Raw genomic sequence first — 24,229 nt, forward strand, 5'->3', positions numbered from 1 at the left:
AGAGACAAAGAATATTTTTTTAAGTTGGGAAATAATATTCACAGTGATTTATGTATGCTGTATTTTTTGGAGACACACAACTCTTACTCTGAGATAACTGTTTTATGACAAGTCAAATAAGCTTTATCTGGCTAGAATTCACATGACCTCAATAATTATTTACACTGAAACTAATCAATGAAAACTCACAGTATATACAGTAGAAAGTAATGTTTCCACTCTCAATATCCTTGTAAGAAATAATTAGATAGTCACTGATAATCCAGTAATTCTGATTGTAGCTTCCACTGAGTGCTATGAAAGCATAGAAAATAATCTAACTCGGGATATGTAGAGTGGGAGGGCAGGGAACCATCTCCTGAAGTAACTTTTGAAGTGAGCACTAAAGAGGGAATAGGTTTTATTAAGGTAAAGAAAATGAAGAAAGAATATTCCAGAAAGAAAGAATAGCTGGGACAAAACACAGAGTTTGGAAACAGCATAATGTTTACAGGGAAAAATAAGTTGGTCAGAATTTCTGGAATTTATACTTGTGAGTAGAAATTCCAGGCAGGCAATGGAATGAAGTCATGAGCAATGGTCTGGTAGCAAAGGGCCAAGAATGTCATGCTAAGGAATTGAAATCTTACTCCGTAGCTTAAGGGAAATGCATACATACATACACATACATATGTCATAGTACATACAGACATGCATTTTGAATAGATTATACCAATGAGAAAGGCAAATCTTAATGAAGTAAAATTGATGCCAAAGATACTGGTGTGTAGGATATTGTAAAGAGCAGGTATAAGATGACTGAGATCTAAGTAAGGTAGTGGTTGTAGACATGAACACAAAAGGACAGCCAGGTGAAGGGACCCTTTCTTCTGCCCTCTGAAGTTTCGATGATTGAGTCTGCTGAAATAAATTCACAATAGACAGGTTAACAGGAAAAAAGGCATAAAAACTTAGCACCTGCATGGGGACATCATCGTGAGTACCCAATAACCCAATGAGATTCAAAAGCTAATAGAGCCTTCTTCACAGGGAATAGGGAAGTGGAGGGCTGCAGGCACTTTTAGAAGAAGAGCAAATGATTTTTAGTGGAGGTTAATGGGCAGAAGTAGCAGACAATGGCCTCAGAAAAAGATCCTCTGGGCTCTTTGGATGGTGTCAACTCTAGTCTTCTTTCTTGGAATTAATCTTCCTCATTTGATGAGATTATGGGAGTGGGAGGGAGCTTAAGATAACTGCATTCCTTCTGGAGAAATTTCCCTTAGTCAGATGAGGGAACTTTAGAGAAAGCCTTTCTCTGTGCTTTGGGAAAGACAGAGAGTGAGAGATAGGAGGGTGGGAGAAGGTCAGAGACACCTTGGCACTAAGGCTACTTCTTTAGTTCAAAGTGCTCAGCATGTCAAGGCACCACACTTTGCAGTATCTTTTATTTTTTTTTCTGAACCCCAACAAGAACATAGTTAATACATATTTAAAATATCAAAAATAAAATAAAATAAAAAGTCCACATAATTGTATAGACTGATTTTATAGCAAAGCAGAGAGGTTTGGTGTTTTTATATTCTCCTTAGTTGACACCACTGCCATTGCTCTAAACAAAGAAGAAGAAGAAGAAGAAGAAGAAGAAGAAGAAGAAGAAGAAGAAGAAGAAGAAGAAGAAGAAGAAGAAGAAGAAGAAGAAGAAGAAGAAGAAGAAGAAGAAGAAGAAGAAGAAGAAGAAGAAGAAGAAGAAGAAGAAGAAGAAGGAGGAGGAGGAGGAGGAGGAGGAGGAGGAGGAGGAGGAGGAGGAGGAGGAGGAGAAGAAAAAGAAGAAAAAGAAGAAGAAGAAGAAGAAGAAGAAGAAGAAGAAGAAGAAGAAGAAGAAGAAGAAGAAGAAGAAGAAGAAGAAGAAGAAGAAGAAGAAGAAGAAGAAGGAGGAGGAGGAGGAGGAGGAGGAGGAGGAGGAGGAGGAGGAGGAGGAGGAGGAGGAGAAGAAGAAGAAGAAAAAGAAGAAGAAGAAGAAGAAGAAGAAGAAGAAGAAGAAGAAGAAGAAGAAGAAGAAGAAGAAGAAGAAGAAGCAGAAGCAGCAGCAGCAGCAGCAGCAGAAGCAGCAGCAGTAGCAGCAGTGGAAAAGAAGCAGCAGCAGCAGCAGCCTTGAGGTAGATGGCTTCACCTTTAGATCAGAGATGCCCAGGAGGAAGTTAGTTGGGTTTCTTAATGTAAATCTTCTCATGGAAAGATGTCAATTCTGATTTAGGAGTCAATCGTGTAAAATGATTAAAATGGTGAGTCTGATTGAGATTGCAGAGAAGGTATTGTGTAGAACTGAAATTAGAAATGGGCACAGAACAGAGACTTAGGTGATTGCAATGTCACAGGGCAAACCCCAAAACTGGGGTTCAGCCCAGGAGGCTATATGGGTTCTTGGCGTGACACACAGGAAGAATTAGCTGACAGAGTGCAGTGAAAGCGAGTTTATTAAGAAAGCAAAGGAATAAAAGAGTGGCTACTTCATAGGCAGAGCAGCCCCAAGGGCTACTAGCTGTCTATATTTATGGTTATTTCTTGACCATATGCTGAACAAGGGGTGGATTATTCATAAGTTTTCTGGAAAATGGGTGGGGAATTCTCAGAGCTGAGGGTTCCTCTTTTAGACCATACAGTGTAGTTTCCAGAAGTTGCCATGGCACTTGTAAACTCTCATGGTGCTGGTAGGAGTGTCTTTTAGCATGTTAGTGTATTATAATTAGTGTATGATGAGCAGTGAGGAAGACCAGAGGTCACTTTCATGGCCGTCTTGGTCTGGCCAGCTTCGTTACCACCTCCTGTTCCATCAGTAGTGATTTTATGATCTGTGTCTTGTGAAACCAATCCTGCCAAACTCCTTTTTCATCAAGGTTAAAGGACACCAAGGAAGACTATCTCAGAGGTGTGGACAGAATTGAAGAGGGACTCATAAAAGCCAAAGAGATTCAAAGGGAAACTCCCACTTCAAGGAGAGAGTGGGAAAACTGTTACTGGAGCAGTTACCTCCTGTAAAGTAAGATCTGGAACATTTTCCTTTGCAGTTTAGTGATGTGGAGGTCACTGGGTATCTTTGCAGTCGGGTTTGGGGCACTTTCATTGTCGTACAATGGATAAATAGAAGTAGAGAAAAACAATAGAAACTCATTTTTAAAATACATGTAATATATAAAATACATATTCTCTAGCCGGAGAATATATAATCAGATAATTCTACTCCCACCCTATCCTTTCCTTGAAGGGACACACAATTTTGTTTTTTGAATGGGAGGAATGGGGAAAGTTCACAGGATCAGAGGAAAGAGCTTATAGAGGAAAACACTGATGAGAGAGAGAAACCAGGGAATAATTTAAGAACCAATGAGAAGAAAGGCAATCAATTCAAGAGCTAATGTAGAGAAATTTGCCTTCCACAAGAGAAAACTGCAGGAAAGGAAGGACTGATGTGTGCTTAGGTGGCTGCATTTATTGGATTAACCTATTTGAATTTAGTTTACAAGTGTTACTATGCACCTTCAGATGAATCACAGCCACAAATCTTTATTTTACTATTTTCCTGCTCTTAAGTGCTTAAGCATAGACAAGTGAAACAGCAAGGTAAGACTGTGCTAACAGGGTAGCATTGCACAAGTAAGGTAAAATTACAAACTTAAATACAGCGTTAAGATAAAGCAGTCTTGTAATAAATATTAGGTGCCTACTATATTCCAAGCATAGTGATATGCATTTTACAAGCATTAAGCAACTGTCTTCATTTATTATTCACAATAATCAATTTAATTTAGTCCTATTATTATTTCCACACCACAGATGAGGCAACTGAGTCAGAGAAAATGACTTGCCCAATGTCTCACAGCCAATGAAAGCTTTATAACCTCTCTATCACATCACCATCTAAGACTCACCAATCCCTTTGCTCTCAACATGCAACCTCTCCTTGTAGATATCAGGTGTGAACTCTTTAAAAGTGTTGACTTTCCCTCCTTAGGATGTACCTATATATGCACTTACCATCGTCTCCTTTGATCCAAAATTGGCCTCCCATCTACTTCCTGACCCAATAACATGAGGAATATTGGAAGTCAACTTGGTCTAGAGGTCACAGCAGCTTCCAGTGGCATATGAAGTCCTATTGGGGCTCAGAAACTGACACCTCAAAGTATGGCTCTTTGACATGCTGAACTAAGGAAGCAGTCTCATGATTTCCCTGACCCTCCCCCGACCCCTTCTCTCTCTCTGTCCTTCCAAAGCACAGAATGAGGCTATTTTCTGAAGTTCCATTACCTACCTAGAAATCAGAACCCCAAAGAAGAACACAAGTGTCTTCATCCCTTTCCTGAAATTTCATTAACCAGAGAAGATTAAAACTTTATATCACAGAGTAAGAAACAAGCAAACAAACAAACAAACAAACAACAACAACAAAAAACCCACCTAGGACCCAGGAGAAATTTGTCCCAAACTATTGTCTGTCCTCAGGTCCCATTCAATTCCCAAAGAGAATCATTTACAAACCATTGTCTGCTCTTTGTTTCACTTATTTACAGACCCTCCACTTCCCTTTTCCCAATGAAGAAGGTATTAATTGTCAAACATGTCTTTTTTTTTTTTTGGCTTTCATATTTTATATGACTTTCATGTGCATGTGCGCGCATAAGTTTGTTATGCTTTTCTCTTTGAAACCTTTTTATTATAGGGGTGTCAGCCATGCCTCTTTGTAATTGGGAGGAATGGGATTACTCTCTTTCCACTCCTACAGTTTTCACAATGAAAAAAGACTCAGATACGATTGAAAAGAATAAAGAGCTGTGAAGCCTATACCATGTAAAATATGAGGAGCTCAGATAAAGGGCGAAAAATATATGTTGAGACATAATCTAAACACTATCTAAATGTTAGGATACAGGAACTAGTGTCTTCTATCTAGTGCATCTTGGGTAGCGACGTCTAGAGAGAAAAAATCAGTTTAGTGACTAAAATCAAACTTTACTTTTATACTCTTTTACTGAGTTGAGAAATAGTGAATTAAGAAATAATTTTGTTTTGAAATCCACATATTCAGCTGCTAGTTAATGAAATATTATTTAATGAGATGATTTTTTTCCCATGAAATAGTAAGAAAATTTATGGCTTTAATTTCACAAACAGAGCAGATCATTTCATTGATTTTTAAAATTTCTGACATTGTTTTGTTCTTTACTGTTACTGTTTTTCTCTTTGAATTGCTGATGGGTTGATCTAATTACAAAGAGGTCAATTTCAGCATTTGGCCATATATATACATATATACAATCATACAACAAAGTTTCTTCAGTTATAAAGTAGGATAATAATGTATATCGGTTCACACCTTGAAAAATACATAGAATTAGAACTCTGAATATTAGCTGGGGATAGTGATAAAGAGGAATACTATATTTAAAATGAGTCATTCAAGTAATTCTATACATGATGAGCTTCACAGAGATGTTACTTGCCAGAGAAAGAAGAGAAATGCACCCAGGCATAGGAAACACTGTTCTGTTTCAGAACCTCTGAGCATGTATTTAAAAGAAAAATCTTCACCAGCAGTATATTTCTGTATTTGTATTCACCATTATTGTTAGAACATTTTATTTTTCTTCATTTAGCTGGTTAACCTGACCCTGATGAATTTCTAATGAGTCTATTTTAAGAGGCCTCTGTCAAAACCCCTCTCCTCTCACTTATCCACAGTAAGTGAAAGAGAATTTTGTATCAACCATACAGGGTGTTAGGGTGTTAGATGTTTCAGTTGGTTCTGAAGGACTCCATGACATCTCCTTCTCAGCCTTAATTTGAAAGAGTAGATTCTTTTCCTGCTTTAACTTGAGACGTCCCTGATAAGAAAAAAAGAAAGAGAAAAAAGAACTCTCAAGGTCTCTTGGTTCATATAAATGTAAGTAGTCACTGAAGTTGAAGAGTTTGCCATTCTCAGCATCTTGAATAATCCGCCAGGGCACATTGTGCCTCTATCACTATTAGTTGATTAATACAATATATCTTTACATGTAGACTTTTTATTCATTCTCTAAATTTAAAAAGGGAAAACAACTATGTATTTTCAAGTTGTTGAAGCTTCCTTCCTCTTCCATGTTCACCAGTAAAAATACTGTCACGATTCTGTGGAAGCACTTTTAAGAGTAGACTTTAATAAAATATTAGGTAGCTTTTGGAAGTTAAGCTTAATTCAAGTGCCTAATCCTTTTGTTTGTCATTGGGAGAGGGTAGTTCTCACAAACTGAATGATTGCAATCCCTTTTCAGATGAAGTCAACATAAAATTTTACCAGTGATGGAATTTTGTAAGCTAAACTATGTCATTCCAATAAAAGTCTTGTCTATCAATTTCAAAAAAATAGCAACTATTCATTTATTATAATTCACTATATTAACTGTGTATACTTATCTAATGCAATCTTATATATATCTCAGGACAGGATCGTACTTATCTGTGGGTAATAATCCTTCTTCGAATTAGATGCTAAATTAGCCCAATATTATCAGATTTTAGACACAATTACATTTAGTTTAGAGTCATGTATATATTTTTGCACTGCATGGACATTAAATAATAATGAGGGAAAATTGATTGGTTTCTATTAAATGTATATGAGGCAATATTGTGGTTTATGAAGGGATTTCTAAGATCACTTCACATTCAGCTCTATTTATTTTCTTGATAATTGTCCTGCATAGATTGATGTTTGCTATATATTCACTTATTTCTTTCCTTTTATGATTTTAATAAAACAGCTTCAAAAAATTTACCTCAGTTCTGAAAGACAATACCATTAAAAAAGAAATTATTAAAAGGCAGAAATTATTGATTTAGAATACCAGATTAAAAGAATGAAATTTATACCATCTGACTACATAAAAAGTAAGCTGGTCTCTGCATACAAAGTGAAATAAAGAAGTGAGACAAATTTATTTGTATAATAAAAGCCAAAGTATCACTCTTATCTATAATATTTAGATTATTAATGGTAATATATTTCTATATTGTGTTACACAAATAATTTCTCAAAGTCTGTCATTTATAATGAGTTCCTAAATTGTCTTCCAGTTCCATATCTCCATGGCTTTATTTGAAAACATTGATCCATTTTGGAGAAGTGAAACATGATAGCATCTAGTTGTCTATATATTTAGCATGAAAGTTGGTTTATAAGCTAAGATGCTGAAAAATTAGAATTAAGATTTGTAGCTAATAAAAAATTTAACTTAAATAAATTGCTTCTAAGGAGTTGGTTACAAAAGGAAGATAATCCACCCATTTTTACTGTAAATGAAATAGAGACTGCGTTGATTGCTAGAAGATGATCTACAACATCTTTTCAGGCAAATTTGAGGCAAATTCATTTGGGAGTATCTTCTGTTCTGATAAGAAACCTTAAAGGTCCCTTGCCTGGGTCAATATAAATCATGGTTCTCATTCTGCTGGTTCCTTGTCTCTACACCTAACTCCTCAACTCTTGTTGGTCTTTCGGTTCCAAAATTGTTGCTGCCTGCACTTTGGACTATTAAGATTATGCATTTTTTATGGACAAGAGTTTAGCCTTGAACCTCTTGATCTCCTCCACATTGACCACTTAACTCATATGGGCCTTCAGGAATTACTTGTCAACACATCTAGTATCATTGAACAGTAGCTCTTAAGGACTACAAACAACACTTTATGTACTGATCATCATCCAGATACACTATTATTTACAACAGGGCTTGCCAATAAGCACATTGGCATATGTTTTTCCCAATTGCCAATGTTTTCAATATTTATACCTAATTACAATGAGCTATCCTTGACAGGTTCTTATACTGATTGAAAAGCTTGATGTCCTACACCCAAAACTATTTGCAGATATTTATCAAAATTCATGAACCAGCATTTGCATGACTTTGAAGTGTTAGATGCTGAGGCCAGAGAATGCTTATGTAATGATGCTTAACAACTAAAATTGTAACTAATGGGAGTTTAAATAGGTAGTGTAGTGACTGAACACCTCATTGCACTAGTAATACTTATTGATCTCACTATGTGGAAAACAACTTGGCTTTGAATCCTTGAGCTTCTAGAAAGGTCAGGAGGGAAAAGAAAACCACCTAAGATCTGGAAAATCACTCAGTTGTACCTAAATTAGTAAAATATGAGAAAATAATGATTGTCTTGTCCTCTCATAAAATATGAAAACCAAAACAAAACAGGGGTAGCAAAGTATGCTAAAAGTTTTATAAATAAGAACTTGTTCCATCAGCAGCTCTTTACGTATTAAACGAGTTGTCCCAATTCCTGCCAGCATCAGAGGAACTTTGCACAGGGCTATGACGCTGGTATGGGCACCGAGAGATGCTACCTTAACTAGATCTCACACTTTAGAGCTAGTAGAAAATCTAACTCTAAAGCATTGTTTCTTTTAAAAATGATATTTTGAAGAACCATTACTTGCTTAATGAAGGAAGGCTGACTGATGCTAAGAATGTTTTTCTTAACTTTTACACTATAAAAACACAAGAAAGTCACAAGCATTTAACACTCTTCCTTTTTAAACGTAAGCAATGGTTTTAATAAGAACAATGTCCATATTAAAAGCTTCCTTTATTTAAAAAAATATGTTTCCTAGATCATGAGGAAATAAAAATTTGAAATTTATTATTAACAATTTAATTCAGTATACTACATAGTATATATAAAAATTTGGGAGATCATAGATATATGTACATGATTACATGTAAGTATATATACACACACACATATATATATATACACACACACATACATGAACTTTAATCCCAGTGACGTGTTACTATCTTGTCATCTTTGGTACAATATCAGCATTAGCATCTGCAGTTAACTTATAGTGAGAGTCTTATGGTCCTTCTGAGCAATGGGACTTCTGTGACAAACTTGCTATATACCTGAGGCTCCACTCTTTTCTGACATTTGCTGCTGCTCCAGTCAGTAAGGCCCGTCATTCCACACATGGAATGACCTGTTGTCATGGCCATTTGCAGACAAGATAGAAAAGCACAGGCGGAGTCATGTGTGCCCTTTTTGCACCCTATGTGTATGTGGTACTCCTTCCCTTGGCACCTACACAAAAATCATTCCTGCATAGTATAGAATTGGGTTAAGGTGAACTATTCTAAGGACAACATCCTGAAATGGAAAGGAACAGATGTAGCAGCATTTCTCAAATGACAGCATTCCACAATGATCACTTTCTAATCCAACCAGAATCTGTGTAGGCAGTTTCACTTATGTGTTTATATGTTACATGAATGAGTGATCTATTCCACACTGCTTGTTCTTTTAGTATTTCTCTTTCTCCCTGAAAATAAAGAGTTGTTTAGGCCCAAGAGTTGACCAGATGGACTGCACAATGGTGTGCTGATACCATTTGTGCAGTGAATGGAAGAGATGATTTCAGAGCTCTCCTATTCTCAAAGGATCTAGGCTTCCATCTGTTGGGAATGGCCACAGTCAATCTTAATAGTCCAGTTTAGGTGCTGAATTCATTCAGTCACTTAGAGAACTCCCTATCAGGGCCAGTCTCTCACTGTTTTCCAGTTTTATATGACAATTTAGAGCCCCATGTGTGCAAAGCAGTTTGGGTCACAATAGGAAAAATACACCAAACCTGCCCAAGTAAGATCATTTTTGTTTCCTTAGAAAAGGGAAGAAAAAGAGGCATACTGTGGTTAATGTTTTGCTTAGGTGATAAACCAAGGGCAGAGCCAGGAATAGGACACAAGTTTTCTAGTTCTCACCTACGACAATGCCAAGCAGTCACACAAAAGTTTTATGGCTTATGACAGCAGCCAAGTAAGAGAAGACAAAGCAAGAATCGGCAGCGTATGTTTTTACCATTACCAACACCCTTCCCACAATTGTTTTAAGCAATATGGTTTGATGTTAATCAACTCCATAAAAGCCACCCATCTTTTTCTATAGCAGTGATTGTCTATTATTTTCTACAAACAAGTCCTTGCACAGTCTGACCAGGCTGGAATTAAGGAGAAATAGTAGATCTTCTCACCAATGTCCTGATTGCGAAAGTCGTCATTGAGAACAGCCACAGGGAACTCACGGACCTGCCAGCTCACTTGAAAGAGAATCTTTGTGTGAGCTGATGCACTCATGAGGAAACAAGGCTAAGGATGGGGAAAAAAAAACAGCTGAAATATACATCCATGGAGGTTTGGAACCAAAGTAAAAGAGGTTTGCTCTCTGACAGCTGGGATTTATTCACCTCAATAACTAGGGCAGGGCACTTGGTCTTTTTTCCTCACTTCTCAAGTTTAAGGAAGAGTGCTGGAAAGATAGAAAATTGTACTTTAATTGGAATGGTTCTCTGGTTCTCCTAACACAGCCTCTTTAAAAAATGAAGGCATGTAGAGAATAATTATTCTAACTGGAGTCAACATCACCATGATTCATTATCTTAATATGAATGAAGCCAGCATAGTCAGGGAGAGATGAACTGTACAAAACAGAGGGATAGAATGAGTAATACTGCCTCTAAGTCTGCCTGAACTTCAGGGAATTTACTTTTGGGTCCCTCCAGGGGACACCAGCAGACTTTCTTCTATTGATAGTTCTATTTGACTACTAACTAGAGCATTTATTGGGATGATTATAGCAACCCATCTGTTGATTAGTGTCTCTTCATCAAATGTAAACATTCTTCTGAGGGTCAGGGTGCATTGGACACAGTTCAGAGCACAGATTCTAGAGCCAGGCAGCCTACATTCAGATCCCTGGTTTACCACTTAAACGCCTGGAACCTTGGCAGGCTACTTTGTTCCTTTACATCAACCACTGCATAGGACTCTTCTGAGGCATAAATTAGTTCATTTGTGCTAACAGTGAGCACTGTGACTTTGTGCCTGTCACCACCCTGCCCCTATTATCAGCAGCAAAATGTTCTGTTTAAAAGAGTTCCTCAACCTGTTACTCATACAATTCTATTTGCACTGATTGAGAACTTACTGTATTCTAAACCCTAGAAATTAGGATAGCAGAGTGGTTTTAGAGGTAGACAGCCTAGATTCAAATCTAGCCATTTGCATGTCATTTTTCTAAGTTTCATTTCTTTTATGTGTAAAATAGGATAATGATAATACCTAATTCTGTATTTTAAGTATAATATCAGCTAGCACATTTCCTCACTATCCCTCAGGAGCAAAGTAAGATTAGCTCAATAGCCCATTTCACACCCTCAGAACTTAAAAACATGAGATGACTGTAAAGTAGAAAGAGGAAAGCTTTCCTTCTTGTGGTCTCTTCCACCTCTTGAACAATTGCTTTCAAATATGAGCTGCATACATCACAGTTGCATGAAATGAAATGAGCAAAACTCTGACTGTGCCCAGTATTTGTGTCTTAGAATTTGCCAAAAAACTGCTGGTTATGGGATAGGAGCTACATGGCATATCCCACAGCAAGCGATTTCAAAATCCATATCATATATTCCTGTTCTCTGAATCTTTTGTTTGATTGGTTGGGGGGTTATTTGTTTTTACCTTCGTGGGTCCCCTCATGATCCTTTTTCCCCAGTGCAAATTTCAATCACACTCGTCATTTCGCAGACAGCAGAGTGATAATTACACAGACAAGAATCGTATTTGGATTTTAAAATTAGTGGGCAAAAGTATAAGGAAAAAAAGGATATTCTATAGTTGATGGCTATCTCCTGCCTCCCAGATTCTCCTCAGAATACTACATTTAGCAGAACAACTTTGCTCCCCACACTGTGACTCAAACTCACATACCCCAACCCTTCGAGTACTCACCCTACAAATATCCTTCCATTCCACAATATCCTCAAACATTAATTATCATTATGAGTATAATTTTCAGATCATTTTTAGTCTGATGTTAGTCTCAAACACTTATGGTAACTGTCTAAAAAAGATAAGTATAGATACAGAAAACTAAGTAAATAAAGTCTCCTGCTTACACTGAAGTCTTGTCTTGTAAGTTACACTATGTTAGTTACATTTTCAAGAGTATATGAAACTATGATTCCATGCAGATTAATGTGCAGCCATGTGTGACAAGTAATCCTCTTCAATTGTGTTAATGCTATGTGTTTCTACTTTCTTGCAGAGGTCAATGACTTAAAAGAAACAAAATGTTCTAAATTTTTGCAATGTGCATGTCTTTGATTTAGGTGTACTCAGTCTTCTAAAAATGCAATAAAAAGCACACTGAGGGTTTAACTTGACCTTGCATAGCAGAAGCAATATTGATTGATGCTATTCATTTCTTAAGCAGTTTCATGGCAGGTATGCAGTAGGTTTGCAAACAATCCCCTGTCCTTAATCAAGTTATTGTTGGTATTAGTGTTCACAAATTGAATCTAAAATGAAGTTGGCAAAAGCTGTTCACAAATACATTTACTCAAAAAATGTAGATGAGAATTGGCTCTCTTCAGTTTAATGCTCCAGCAAACATTTATCCAGATGCACTTACTCCACCCTGTCACAGGAAGGAACTAGTAATTGTGTCTGTGTACTGGTATGCTCTTATAATTAAGGCTTTGGGAATATGAGTAAAAAGCTGCCTGGTGTATTTAATTAAAATTAGTAGGAAGCTTCCAGCCAAGCAAGCATTGTCAGTAGTACTTAGTATTTAATACAAACACATCCAGATGCTTAGATATTTAGGCCAGAAGAAAGTAGAATACTGTTATATTCAGAACGGAACATTATACATTCAGTTATCAAATTCCAGGCAAAGAACCATAGAACATTGGATGTTACGTGAATAGAAATTGTGATTTCATAAATTAGTAGACTAATCGACCGACCAAGCTAGAGTAATTCAAGTACGTACTATGTGTTTAGTCCTGAGATTGTATTCTTAATTCTGAGAGTAAAGAGAATTGGAGAAATATTAGAAACCATGTCTAATCTGAGAGGTGTGACTAGAGAATGAAAAAATCAGGTAAAATTAAAAGTAAACAAAACTAATTGCTGAAAAGTGGCACTAACGATAGAGCACAATAGGAATTCAGAAAGAGATACCAAAATTAGGAGCAGAATCACCAGGGAAAATTTCATCTATCAGCACATGGCAAGATGCCAAAAATGAAAACCAACTTGCAGGAACTGGTAGTGGGCAATCTGGGACAATTTGAGCAATGTTAACAATTTGGACAATTATTGCCAATTAATAATTGCAATAATTATTATTATAATAATAGATTATAACCCATAAAATATGAATCTGTGAGTTCATACTAATGTAAATAAATAACTTTTAAAATAAGTACATGAAAAAAAGAAAAAACAAACAAAAATAAGTACATGAGAGAGAAGAGACAGTTCCTTTAATGACAGAATTCCAATTGATAAAGGTAGAAAAATCGTGGAAATCACAACTCATCATTTTGCAAACAGCAGAGTGATGATTATGCAGACAAGAATTGCATTTGGATTTTAAAATTAGTGGGCAAGAGTATAAGGAGAAAAAGGACATTTGCACAGTTTTAGTGTCACTCCCCACATGGCATTTAGTAATTAGAAAATGAGAAATAGTAACTTTACTGAGTTGGATGGCATCCTCCCCCAAAAAAATTCATACCCTTTCTGGAACCCAGAATGTGATCTTATTTGGAAATAAGGTCTTTGCAGATGTCATTGGTTAAATTAAGATGAGGTTACACTGGAGTTGGGTGGGCCCTTAATTCAATATGACTGGAGTCCTTAGAAGAAAAGAGACAAAGAGACAGACGCACAGGAAAATGTCATGTGTTCACGGAGACAGAGACTGTACTTATGCCTCCAAAAGTCCAGAAATCCCTGCAGCTGCCAGAATTGGAAAGAGACAAGGAAAAATCCTCTCCTAGAGGCTTCAGAGGGAGCATGACTCAGATTTCTAGCCTCCAGAATTGTGACAATAACTGTCTGTTGTTTTAAGCCACGCAGCCTGTAGCACTTTGTTATGGGAGCCCTTGAAATCTAATACAGTAACTTTGTAGGAGAAAGACCTGTCAGATATCTGCCTTAAACAAGTGATCAAAGTTAACATCATTCATAAAAAGGACACGAAAACATCAAAAACCTCCTCATATGATGAACCAAGAATGGCACAACTTCACTTTTGCAGTACTCTTGACAAAAATACATGACATCAATCTAGTACACAGAAAATACCAGATAATTCAAATTAAGAAACCTTCCACAGAGTGATTGACCAGTACTCTTTAAAAATGTCAAGGTTATAAAAGCCCAAAAAGGAAAAGAAAAAAGAAGACTGAGAAAGTGTCCCAAATAGGAGACTAAGGAGACATGACAACTAAATAAAATGTAGAATTCTTGATTGAATTCTGAATCAGAGAAAATTAAAAAAAAAAAAAAGATGCTAGTGGAACAACTAGCAAATTCGAATAATGCCTGTAGGTGAATTTAGTTTCTGGTTTAGGTCATTGGACTTTGGTTAGATAACATGTTATCACTGGGGAACCTGAGCAAAGGGCATTGAGGAACTCAGTATAATCTTTTTGCAAGTTGTTTAAAATTCAAAAGTATTTTAAAGTAAAATAATTATTAAGAAATTTGTGACTAAGATGCAAGGGGAAAATGATAGGATCAGGCAAGATGAGTAAGAGAACAGATCCCTTGTTACATAAAAGACAGGCTTGAACAAAGGCAAGAAAGGAAGGAGCAGAAGCCAACTGGCTGGGTCTGTATTGCCAGCAGTGGAAGGGCATGTTGACACCTGCAGAGAACTTCTGGGCAAGAAAAGTCCCCAGAAGTCAGACGGGAACCTCACAAGGCTGCAGAATGGAAGCTCTGTAGAGTTTTGAGCAAATGGGTTAGGAAGAGTTTTGAGCAAAAGCTGTTCACAAATACATTTACTCAAAAAAATTAAATAAGAGTTGACTTTCTCTGGCTAACCATGAAAGCAATGATAAATGACAATTTGTCTGTCAGGAAAAGGCAGAATGAATTCTGTTTATATTGACTCTTAGTCAATGTAATTTCTTTCTAGTTCGTGGCTAACTAAGGAGTTTGAAGGGTCAATGTTTCTGTCTCTGTTCAAGGGTGCTTTTCTTTCTTGTTTACTCATTCCATTTTCCTTAGAGGGAGAATTGAGATTTGGGATAAGGGCTGATATTAGAAATATCACTAAATATCCCTTGTCAGAATAATGGGATTATGTTCTTTCCGGGGACATGGATGGGGCTGGAGGCCATTATCTGTAGCAAACTACTGCAGGAACAGAAACCAAATATCCGTAGAAAACTAATACAGTAATTTTGCAGGAGAACGACCTGTCAGGTATCCCCCTTAACCAACTGATCAAAGTTAACATCATTCATTAAAGGACATGACAACATCAACTCCCTCCTCATATGATGAACCAACAACAGCACAACTTCACTTTTGCAGAACTCTTTAAAAAAATGCATGACATCAATCTAGTAAGGAAAAAAAAGCAGATAATTCAATTTAAGGGACGTTCCACAGAGTGACTGGACAATATGTTCTCACACATAAATGGGGGCTAAATGATAAGAACATGTGTACACATAGAGGAGAACAACACACACTGAGGCCTCTTGGTGGGTGAAAGGTGGGAGGAGGAAGAGGATCAGGAAAAATAACTAATGAGTACTAGGCTTAATACCTGGGTGAAGAAATAATCTGTACAACAAATCCCCATGACACAAGTTTACTTATGTAACAAACCTGCACATGTACCCCTGAACTTAAAATAAAAGTTAAACAACAACAACAAAAGAAATCAGAATAGCACTAATAGGAAAATATAAATAACTAGTATTCAGGAAACAAAAATGAAGAATCCAAATACAAAAATAATAGAAATTGTATGAGTTAAACCAAAGGAAGAACTCAAGGCTACAGCAGTCACACTATAGGTAGAATAATGATCCAAATTCTTAGAAAGTTAGTAGAATAATAATAAGAAATATATGACTATTCTCTCTCTGCTCAAGGTTGTTCTGATTGCTTCTAGATCATATTTCAAGGTCTAGGCCACAGAGTAAACATAAATAAAAAGAACCAAGTAAGTGTCAAAAGAAGCAAGTCACCAAGAATTCAGAGGACTCAAACATGATTGTAAAACAGATCCTAATGTAATACAGTTTGACAAGATTGGAGGAAAAAAATGATTCAAAATGGATCCTCCCACAATAAAAGTTCATTAATTCCAGTTCAACTCAGCAATTTGGCAATCATTTACCATAGATTAGACTGAAATTTACCTTTATATTATCTCAAAGAAATATTTTGCTAAGCAGATTAATAATGTAAACAAAAGGTACTGTTTTAAAAGCTTTTTGTGGGCCTAGTGTACTGAAAAGGAAAGATAATAGTGTCATAGCAACAATTGCTTAAACTTTATTGCTGTTATTAAAAGTTAAGCTTTCATTTATTTTTAAAGGGGTTTATGTTAAGGTTTAAATCGCATTGTTTAAAATCTCAACTTTTTGTTTTACAGTCCCTACTATCAATCACTGGATAAGTCAATATCGTGAAACAATAAAACTTTTGTGAAACAAATAAAAACTTTTTTGTTCTTGCTCATCTGCCTCTAGGTGTCTACTTGCAACGACTTAAACACAGTAGTCTCAACAAGCAAATATAAGTAGGGATTTTGCAGGGACTTGGGGAACATAGAGGTGTAGAAATTTGTACAAGAAACAGGTGGCCTATTCTTTCTAAATAACCAGATAAAAATATTTTTCATACACAAGTAATAACTGAGGTCTCAGTGAGGTTTTCCAGAAATGAGAGAGGCAAAGAACAAAAAAGAAAGGTTAGAACAGTAAAGATAGGTGGCTTCTATCCAAGATCCACACCAAACTAGAAAATAATTATCTCACTGTGGGGAAAAGAAAAAAAGACCAAGGTACAAAAGAGTCGTTTTGTTTTCTTCTTTCTCCTGTTTCCTAATTTAGCAAAATCCTGGTCCACTCACAAAAATGAGCCTTTACCCACAACCAGCTCTTTTGGGCATCGAGACTTCCCTGAGCCCTTCCACTTCTTAGGCGTTCTTGGAGAAGACAGTAGGTCATTCCAGCGCGGCCCAGTCTTACTGTCCTGCGGCCCAGTTCCCTAGCAGTCCCCTAACAAGAGCAAGCACTCCATGAAAATCCAAAAAGTCCACTCTCTGGCCTCATGCTCCCAAAGCTTCAGAAACACAAGGAAGTACAATTTACAAAATCAAGATGCCTTAATATAATTCAGTTATGGACTCTACACTTGCAGATTGTGTCACTTTTCCAATGATCTCTATAGGAGTAAACTTCGGAATTTGTTTAAAAATATGCTTGCTGCTCTACGAGAGTTGTGACATAGTCTTTTTCTCTTTGTTTCCTTGGATGTACGTGTTTAGAGTTCTGGGTGAGAATGAAGGCTCAAGAGAAAGCTTGAGTTATTCTTGATTTTTGCTGTTTAGGGGCAACAGACTTGCTGATATAGGGGCTTTGTAATTGGGTATTCCTAGGAATTACCTAACTACATAATTGTATAAAATACATGCTTTCCCTGAATGACTATGAATCTGAAGAGATTGTGCCTGGAAGAAATAGATACTAGTTTAAAAAAAATTACTAGTCTCTAAATAGTTAGAAAACTACTATTAGTCCACACCCTTCTCAAACTCCTAACCTAACAACCTCCAAACCTATCAGGAAAACTAGTAACCTGTGTATATTAGGAAGTCAAAGAAACTTGGACGTATTTGTAACCAATGAGTAATTTTTTGTCTAATGCCAAAGTAGGATGTGACATATGATTTATACATTTTTGGAAAATTAATATTAACGCACATACTGTCCAGGAACTTGTCAAATGACGAAAGTCAGCTCAAGCTGGTCCAGTTGCAAGGGATGAAAGGATGTATGGAGAAGAACTAGGTTAGAAATGGGGAGCAAGGTATGTTCAGGTAGATGATAAATCCGTACTTTTGCTGCAATTAGACATTGCCATATCATATTAAATGTTGTTGGCTAGAATTTTCTCTATTCCTCAGGTCTACCTTCTTTGTTGATGACTTTATTCTCATACAGATTTCCCCAAATGGTAACAAAAATAGCCTCTGGAATTTCTAGATTGACATCCTTTTATTTCAGCAATCATGAAAAAAAAAAAAAAAAAAAAAAAAAAAGCATCATTTTTCACACGCTTCCAGAAAAAAATTCTAAGTTTAAATCTCAATGGAAAATATGTGTGCACATACACTAACTTAATCACACAACACACACACACACACACACACACAAAAGCAAATGACACCGCTACCACCACTGTCAACAACAATCATTGTCCACATTTAAGTCAGATGTTAATCGCTATTGCCAATGATGGAATGCTCTAATTGGCATATATGACTCACGTGCCAAACTCTAAAATTTGGAATGTATTGTGGAAGTTCTACACCCAGAGAAGAAAGTTCAAAAGAGGCTACTCTCTGCTCCTTACACCTAGAGCATTGGCTCAAAGATGTTGCACAGGGTGAGAAGCAGTCCACAAAAACGAAGACTTCTAAAGGCATCACCAAAGAAAATGACTCATCTAAAACAGTGTGGAGAATTTCAAACCTAAGGGATCTCTCAAAAAACAATGGAGATTTTGTTGGTAACAATTAAGAAGAGGCTGATAGTTCCTTGAGAGAAACAAACTACATCATAGATTTATGGCTGAGATCATACCACTGCACTACAGCCTGGGTGACAGAGCAAGAGTCTGTCTCAAAAAAATATATTATATATTTTAAAAATCTATATAAAATAAAATTCTATATAAAATAAAAAACTATATTAAATAATATGAAAAAGTGAATTTAACAAAAAAAGTATAAAATGTATACTCAGAAAAACATAAAAACAATATTGAAAGAAATTAAAGATCTAAATAACTACAAAGATATTCCATGTTCAAGGACTAAAAGACAAAGTTGTTAAGAGTCAATGTTTATCAAATGAATGTACAAATTCAATGCAATCTTTATCAAAATCTCACCTGACTTTATTTTGTAAATATTGGCAAGCTGATCTTAAAATTCATATGGAAATATGGGACCCAGAATAACCAAACAGCCTTAAAAGGAGGGAAGTTGAAAGACTCACATTTCTCCACTTCAAAACTTACTACAAAAAGCTACGGTAAGTACACATCAAGAAAATGTGGTACTGCTATAAACATAGACATGTAGATCAATGGAATAGAATTGAGAAGTCCAAAAGTACATCTTCACATTTATAGTAAATTGATTATTGACAAGGGTGTCAAGATCATTCCATAGGGAAATAACAGTCTTTTTTATAAATGGTGCTTGGAAGACTAGACATTCAAATACAAAATAACGAATTTAGAAACCCTACCTCACACCATATACAAAATATTAACCCAAACTGAAAAGTTAACACTGAAGACTTAAATATAAAAGCTAAATTTATAAAACCCTTAGGAGAAAACATAGTCATAAATCCTTGTGACTTTGGATTAGGCAATGATTTCTTAGATATGTTGCCAACAGCATAAGCAAAAAAGAAAAAGAAACAGAGAAATTGGGCACCATCAAAGTTTAAAATTATTGTTTTTCAAAAAACAACAAGAAAATGAAGAAGTAATCCACAGAATGGGAAAAAATGAGCATATTACATGTCTTATAAAGGACCTGTATCTAGAATATGTAATTACTCAATGTATCTAGAATATGTAATTACTCAATGTAAAAGACAAATGACCTAATTAAAATATAAGCCAAGGATATGAACTGGCATTATTGCAAAAAAGAGATATAAATGTCCACTAAGCATGTGGAAAGATGCTAACAATCATAAGCCACCAGGGAAAAGCAAATCAAAACTGCAATGAGATACCACTGCAAACCTACTAGGATGGTTATTATCAAAAAGACAAACAATAAGTGTTAGAAAACAGGTAAAGAAATTGAAACCCTTATCCACTGCTGGTGGGAACATAAAACAGTGCAGTTGCCTTCAAAAATAGTCTGGCGCTTTTTTCAAGGTTAAAAGTAGAATTACCATAGATTCGGCAATTCCATTTCTAGGCATATACCTAAGAGAAATGAAAACATATGCCAAAACAAAAACTTGTACCTGAATGTTTATGGCAGTATTATTCATAATAGTCAAAAAGAGAAACTACCTAAAGATTCCTCATCTAATGAATGAATAAATAACATATGGTATATCCACTCAACAAAACATTACTCAGTATGAAATTAAATTAACAGATTTCTGATCTGGCATGTAAGAGTCACCCGCACAACAGCAAGTAAACAGCTGAACAAACTGAAAAATGAACAACTCTTCTTCAATCCATCAGAGAAATAAAATCACAGGGCAAATGACTACACAAAAAAGTGGAGAAACGGACAAAGGGATACAAAAAAATCACAGTTTACCAAAGTAGAAACTCATGAGCTCCAACCTCTGCACAAACCAGGGCTGGGGTAAAGAAATCTGAATGAACTGTAAATGACAAATTGCTAGAAGCTTAGTGTAGACAACACTCAAGAGTTTAAAACTGTAGGGGGACCCAGTCATAGAAGACACCTTAAGAGTTTGCAAGTTTTACCTCCAGGAACTCTACCACGCCCTCACAATGAATATTGAAGAAAAGTCCTCCCATGTTTCCATCAGGAGGAAGGGAAATTAAATGATTATAAACATGCCAGAGAATTTTGTTTTTCATAATATGACCTGCCTTTACCAGATCCTAACCTGCTGGGGTTTTAAGAGTGTCCAACTGACCTGGGCAAAGAGATATACTCAACTCCAGCCAGCTCTAGCCTTCCACTTTGGTGAGGGAAATACCTAACTTTAGTTCAATCTAGAATTCTGTACCTTGCAAAACTATTTTTCACAAGTAATGGAGAAGTAATGACTTTTATAGACAAATGAAAATTGGGGAAATTGACTGAGAGTAGACCTGCTTTGCAGGAAATGTTGAAAGAAGTTATTTACAGAGAAGGGAAATTATGTAGCTCAGAAAATCAGATACACAAATAGAAACAAAATGCATTGAAGAAGGAATAAGTAAAGGTAGAAAAAACACTTCTACCTTTCTAATTCTTTGTTAATCTAACATAACAGTATGCTCAAAATAATCTATTTGATTGTGTTTGCTTATGTGTGTGTGTACATGCATATATATTTAAAAACTTATGTACGAGTGAAATGTATGAAAGAAATTATACAACAAACAGGAAAAAAGAATTAGGATCATTATCTTTATTATCATAAAAAACTCATGCTACCTGTGAAGAAGTATATAGTGTTATATGAAAGTGAATTTGAAGCCCGGGTGTGGTGGCTCACACCTGTAATCCCAGCACTTTGGGAGGCCGAGGTGGGCAAATAACAAGGTCAGGAGATCAAGACCATCCTGGCTAACACAGTGAAATCCCATCCTTACTAAGCCCGGCGAGCACCTGTAGTCCCAGCTACTCACTGGGGAGGCTGAGGCAGGAGAATGGTGTGAACCCAGGAGGCAGAGCTTGCAGTGAGCCGAGATCGCACCACTGCATTCCAGCCTGGGCGACAGAGCCAGACACCGTCTCAAAAAGAAAAGAAAGAAAAAAGAAACTGAATTTGAATTACTTGTAAGTGTATATTGCAAACTCTAACGCAACCACTTTAAAAAGCAAAACAAGAAAATAAAAATGGGAGAAATTTGAATCAGTTGAAAGTGTAAAAGGCAGAAAGAATGTGGCAGACATAAATAGAAACAAAGAACAAGGGCAAAAAATAGAAAACAGTAAAGAATATGGTAGATATCAATCCAACTGTATCATAATAACTTTAAACATCAAGGGTCTAAATATCCCAATTAAAAAGCAGAGATTGTCAGACTGAATCAACAAATAGGCTCAATTATATGTTGTCTATAAGAAACACACTTTAAATATATACACACAAATTCAATGTAAAGGCATGAAGAAAGATATACTATGCTAACACTAATAAAAAGAAAGTAGGAGTAGCTATATTAGTTTCAGACATAGCAGGATGAATTTTTAAAAACTGAAAATTTTTTATGTAATACTATGATAGTGCACACTTGTTATTACACATTTGTCAAAATTCATAGAACGTACAACACCAAGAGTGAATTTCAAGGTAAATTATAATGATGTGTCAATGTAAGTTTATTAATTATATCAAAGGTACCACTGTAGTGGAGGATGCCAATAGTGAGAAGGCTGTACCTGTGTAGGAACTGGAGTTCCTCAATAGTGAGAAGGTACAGCAGAAGGCTGTACCTCTGTACCTTCTGCTCCATTTTGCTGTTAATCTAAAACTACTCTAAAATAGTTTATTAGTTAGGAAAAAGGAAAGACATTAAATATTGATTCATACTACAAAATGGAAGAACCCTGAAAACATTGTGCTATGTGAAAAGCCAGGCACAAAAGATTACTTTTGTATTATTCTATTTATATGAAATGTTCAGAATAGGCAAGTCTATGGAGACAGAACATAAACTAGTGGTCGCCTAAGGCCCTGGAAGTTGGAGAAATGGGGGAGTGATTGCTAAATGGTTGTGGTTTCTTTTTAAGGTAATGAAAATGTTCTAAAATTGCTGTGGTGAAGGTTGCATAACTGTATCAAAATATTAAAGCCCATTAAAATGTTCACTTTAAATGGACAAGTTTATGGTAGATAAATTATATCTCAGAAAACTGCTTTAAAATATTTTTGAATTCTTAACTGAGCTCCCAGACAAGGAAAGGAAATTCATACAGGTCAAAACAAAACAAAAATAGAATAGTAAATGTATAAGGCTGCAGCTTTCCTATGCAGAATTATTGGTATCATCTGAATGATAGTATCTAAAAATTAAGGAGAAAATACTTGGCACTAGAAAAAGCAAGGATTTGAAACTGAGTCTTCCTGCACTAAATTAGACCCCATAGTAAGATTCTGAGTGAAGGTACAGACTAGAACAAACCATTTGCCTGCACAGGGTGCCATCAGCAAATCTTATCTAGAACTGAGGTAAGACTCATAACAATGTCCTATACCTCTTGTCAGTTTGGAATTCCAATTTATGCTGTTTATGAGGTTCATAAATCTCCAAACTGAAAATTAAATAAAAATGTATCCCAGGATATTGAGAACGCTGGGGCTTCTGGAAAAATCAAGTGCAAAACCATGCTAGAGGCATCACAGTTTTTCCTACCTCGAAATCACAACTGAGCATAAGATCATATCTGAAAATTTCAAAATACAGTAAGACAATCTCCTGAGCAAGAATCAAAAGCTAGAACAAATATTAGCATAGACACCCTTAGAAAGTCAAGTTGTGACGGAAACTATAAAATGAGTATGTTTAAAATGTTAACATGAGTCAAACTAGAGAAATTTGAAAAGAAATCAAATAGAAATTCGGAAAAGAAAAAACATTCATTACAATTTAAAATGCAGTGGTTGGAGTAAATAGCAGATTAAACAAAGTTAAAGTAAAGATGAGTGAAGTGGAAGGTAGATTTGAGGAAATTATCTAAAATGAAAGAAAAAATATGGAAAATATGGCTAAAATATGGAAAAACTGCTATTTGCATGATAGATACCCTAAAACCCTGACTTGACCACTACACAATTTATGCATATAACAACATTGAATGTGTGCCTCATAAGTTTTTATATATATAAAAAATTTAAGAGTGAAGAAGAATAAATGAGAAGTTCCAAACTATTTATAAAATTATTCCCAAAAGGAAAGAATTAAAAAAAGGAGGGAAAAAAAGAAAGAAATGCAATATTGAAAGAGAAAATACCTGGAATTTTTCTAGATATCAAAAGATTTGAGTGCTGAGTTTAGGAGGTAAGATGAATCCTAAACAAGATAACTAAAATAGAAATCTATACCTAGATATATCAGAGCGAACCCGTAAAACACCAAAGATAAGGAAATACCTTAAAAGAAACCAGAATAAAAGATAATTTACCTTTAAAGGGCAAATAGCTAAATTTATAGACAGCAGAATTCTTACCAGAAACGGTTGAAACCAGAAGACAGTATAATATTTTCCAAGTGCTGAGAGAAAATAACTGCCAACCCTCAGCTCTATACTGTATAATTTTAAAATTCAACATACTTAGAAAAGTAAAATTCCTTTTAGTGATGACATTTGGTAAACAAATACTGAATCTCATTCTCCTCCTTCCCTCCAAATGCCTATGGGCACTCCTCATGGG

The 24,229-nt window shown here is 35.8% G+C and overlaps 1 long non-coding RNA gene across 1 annotated transcript; it reads right to left on the reverse strand.

The window, feature by feature from the left end:
- Positions 1-5,137: 5,137 nt before the first annotated feature.
- LOC105500014 (uncharacterized) lies at positions 5,138-24,229 on the reverse strand. Its single transcript, XR_011624234.1, has 3 exons — positions 24,025-24,229; positions 10,058-10,172; positions 5,138-5,858 (listed from the first exon to the last, which is right to left on the reverse strand). It is a non-coding gene; the product is annotated as an uncharacterized lncRNA (long non-coding RNA).

The sequence above is a fragment of the Macaca nemestrina genome, chromosome 6 (genome assembly GCF_043159975.1).
Source record: "Macaca nemestrina isolate mMacNem1 chromosome 6, mMacNem.hap1, whole genome shotgun sequence".
Lineage (NCBI taxonomy): Eukaryota > Metazoa > Chordata > Mammalia > Primates > Cercopithecidae > Macaca > Macaca nemestrina.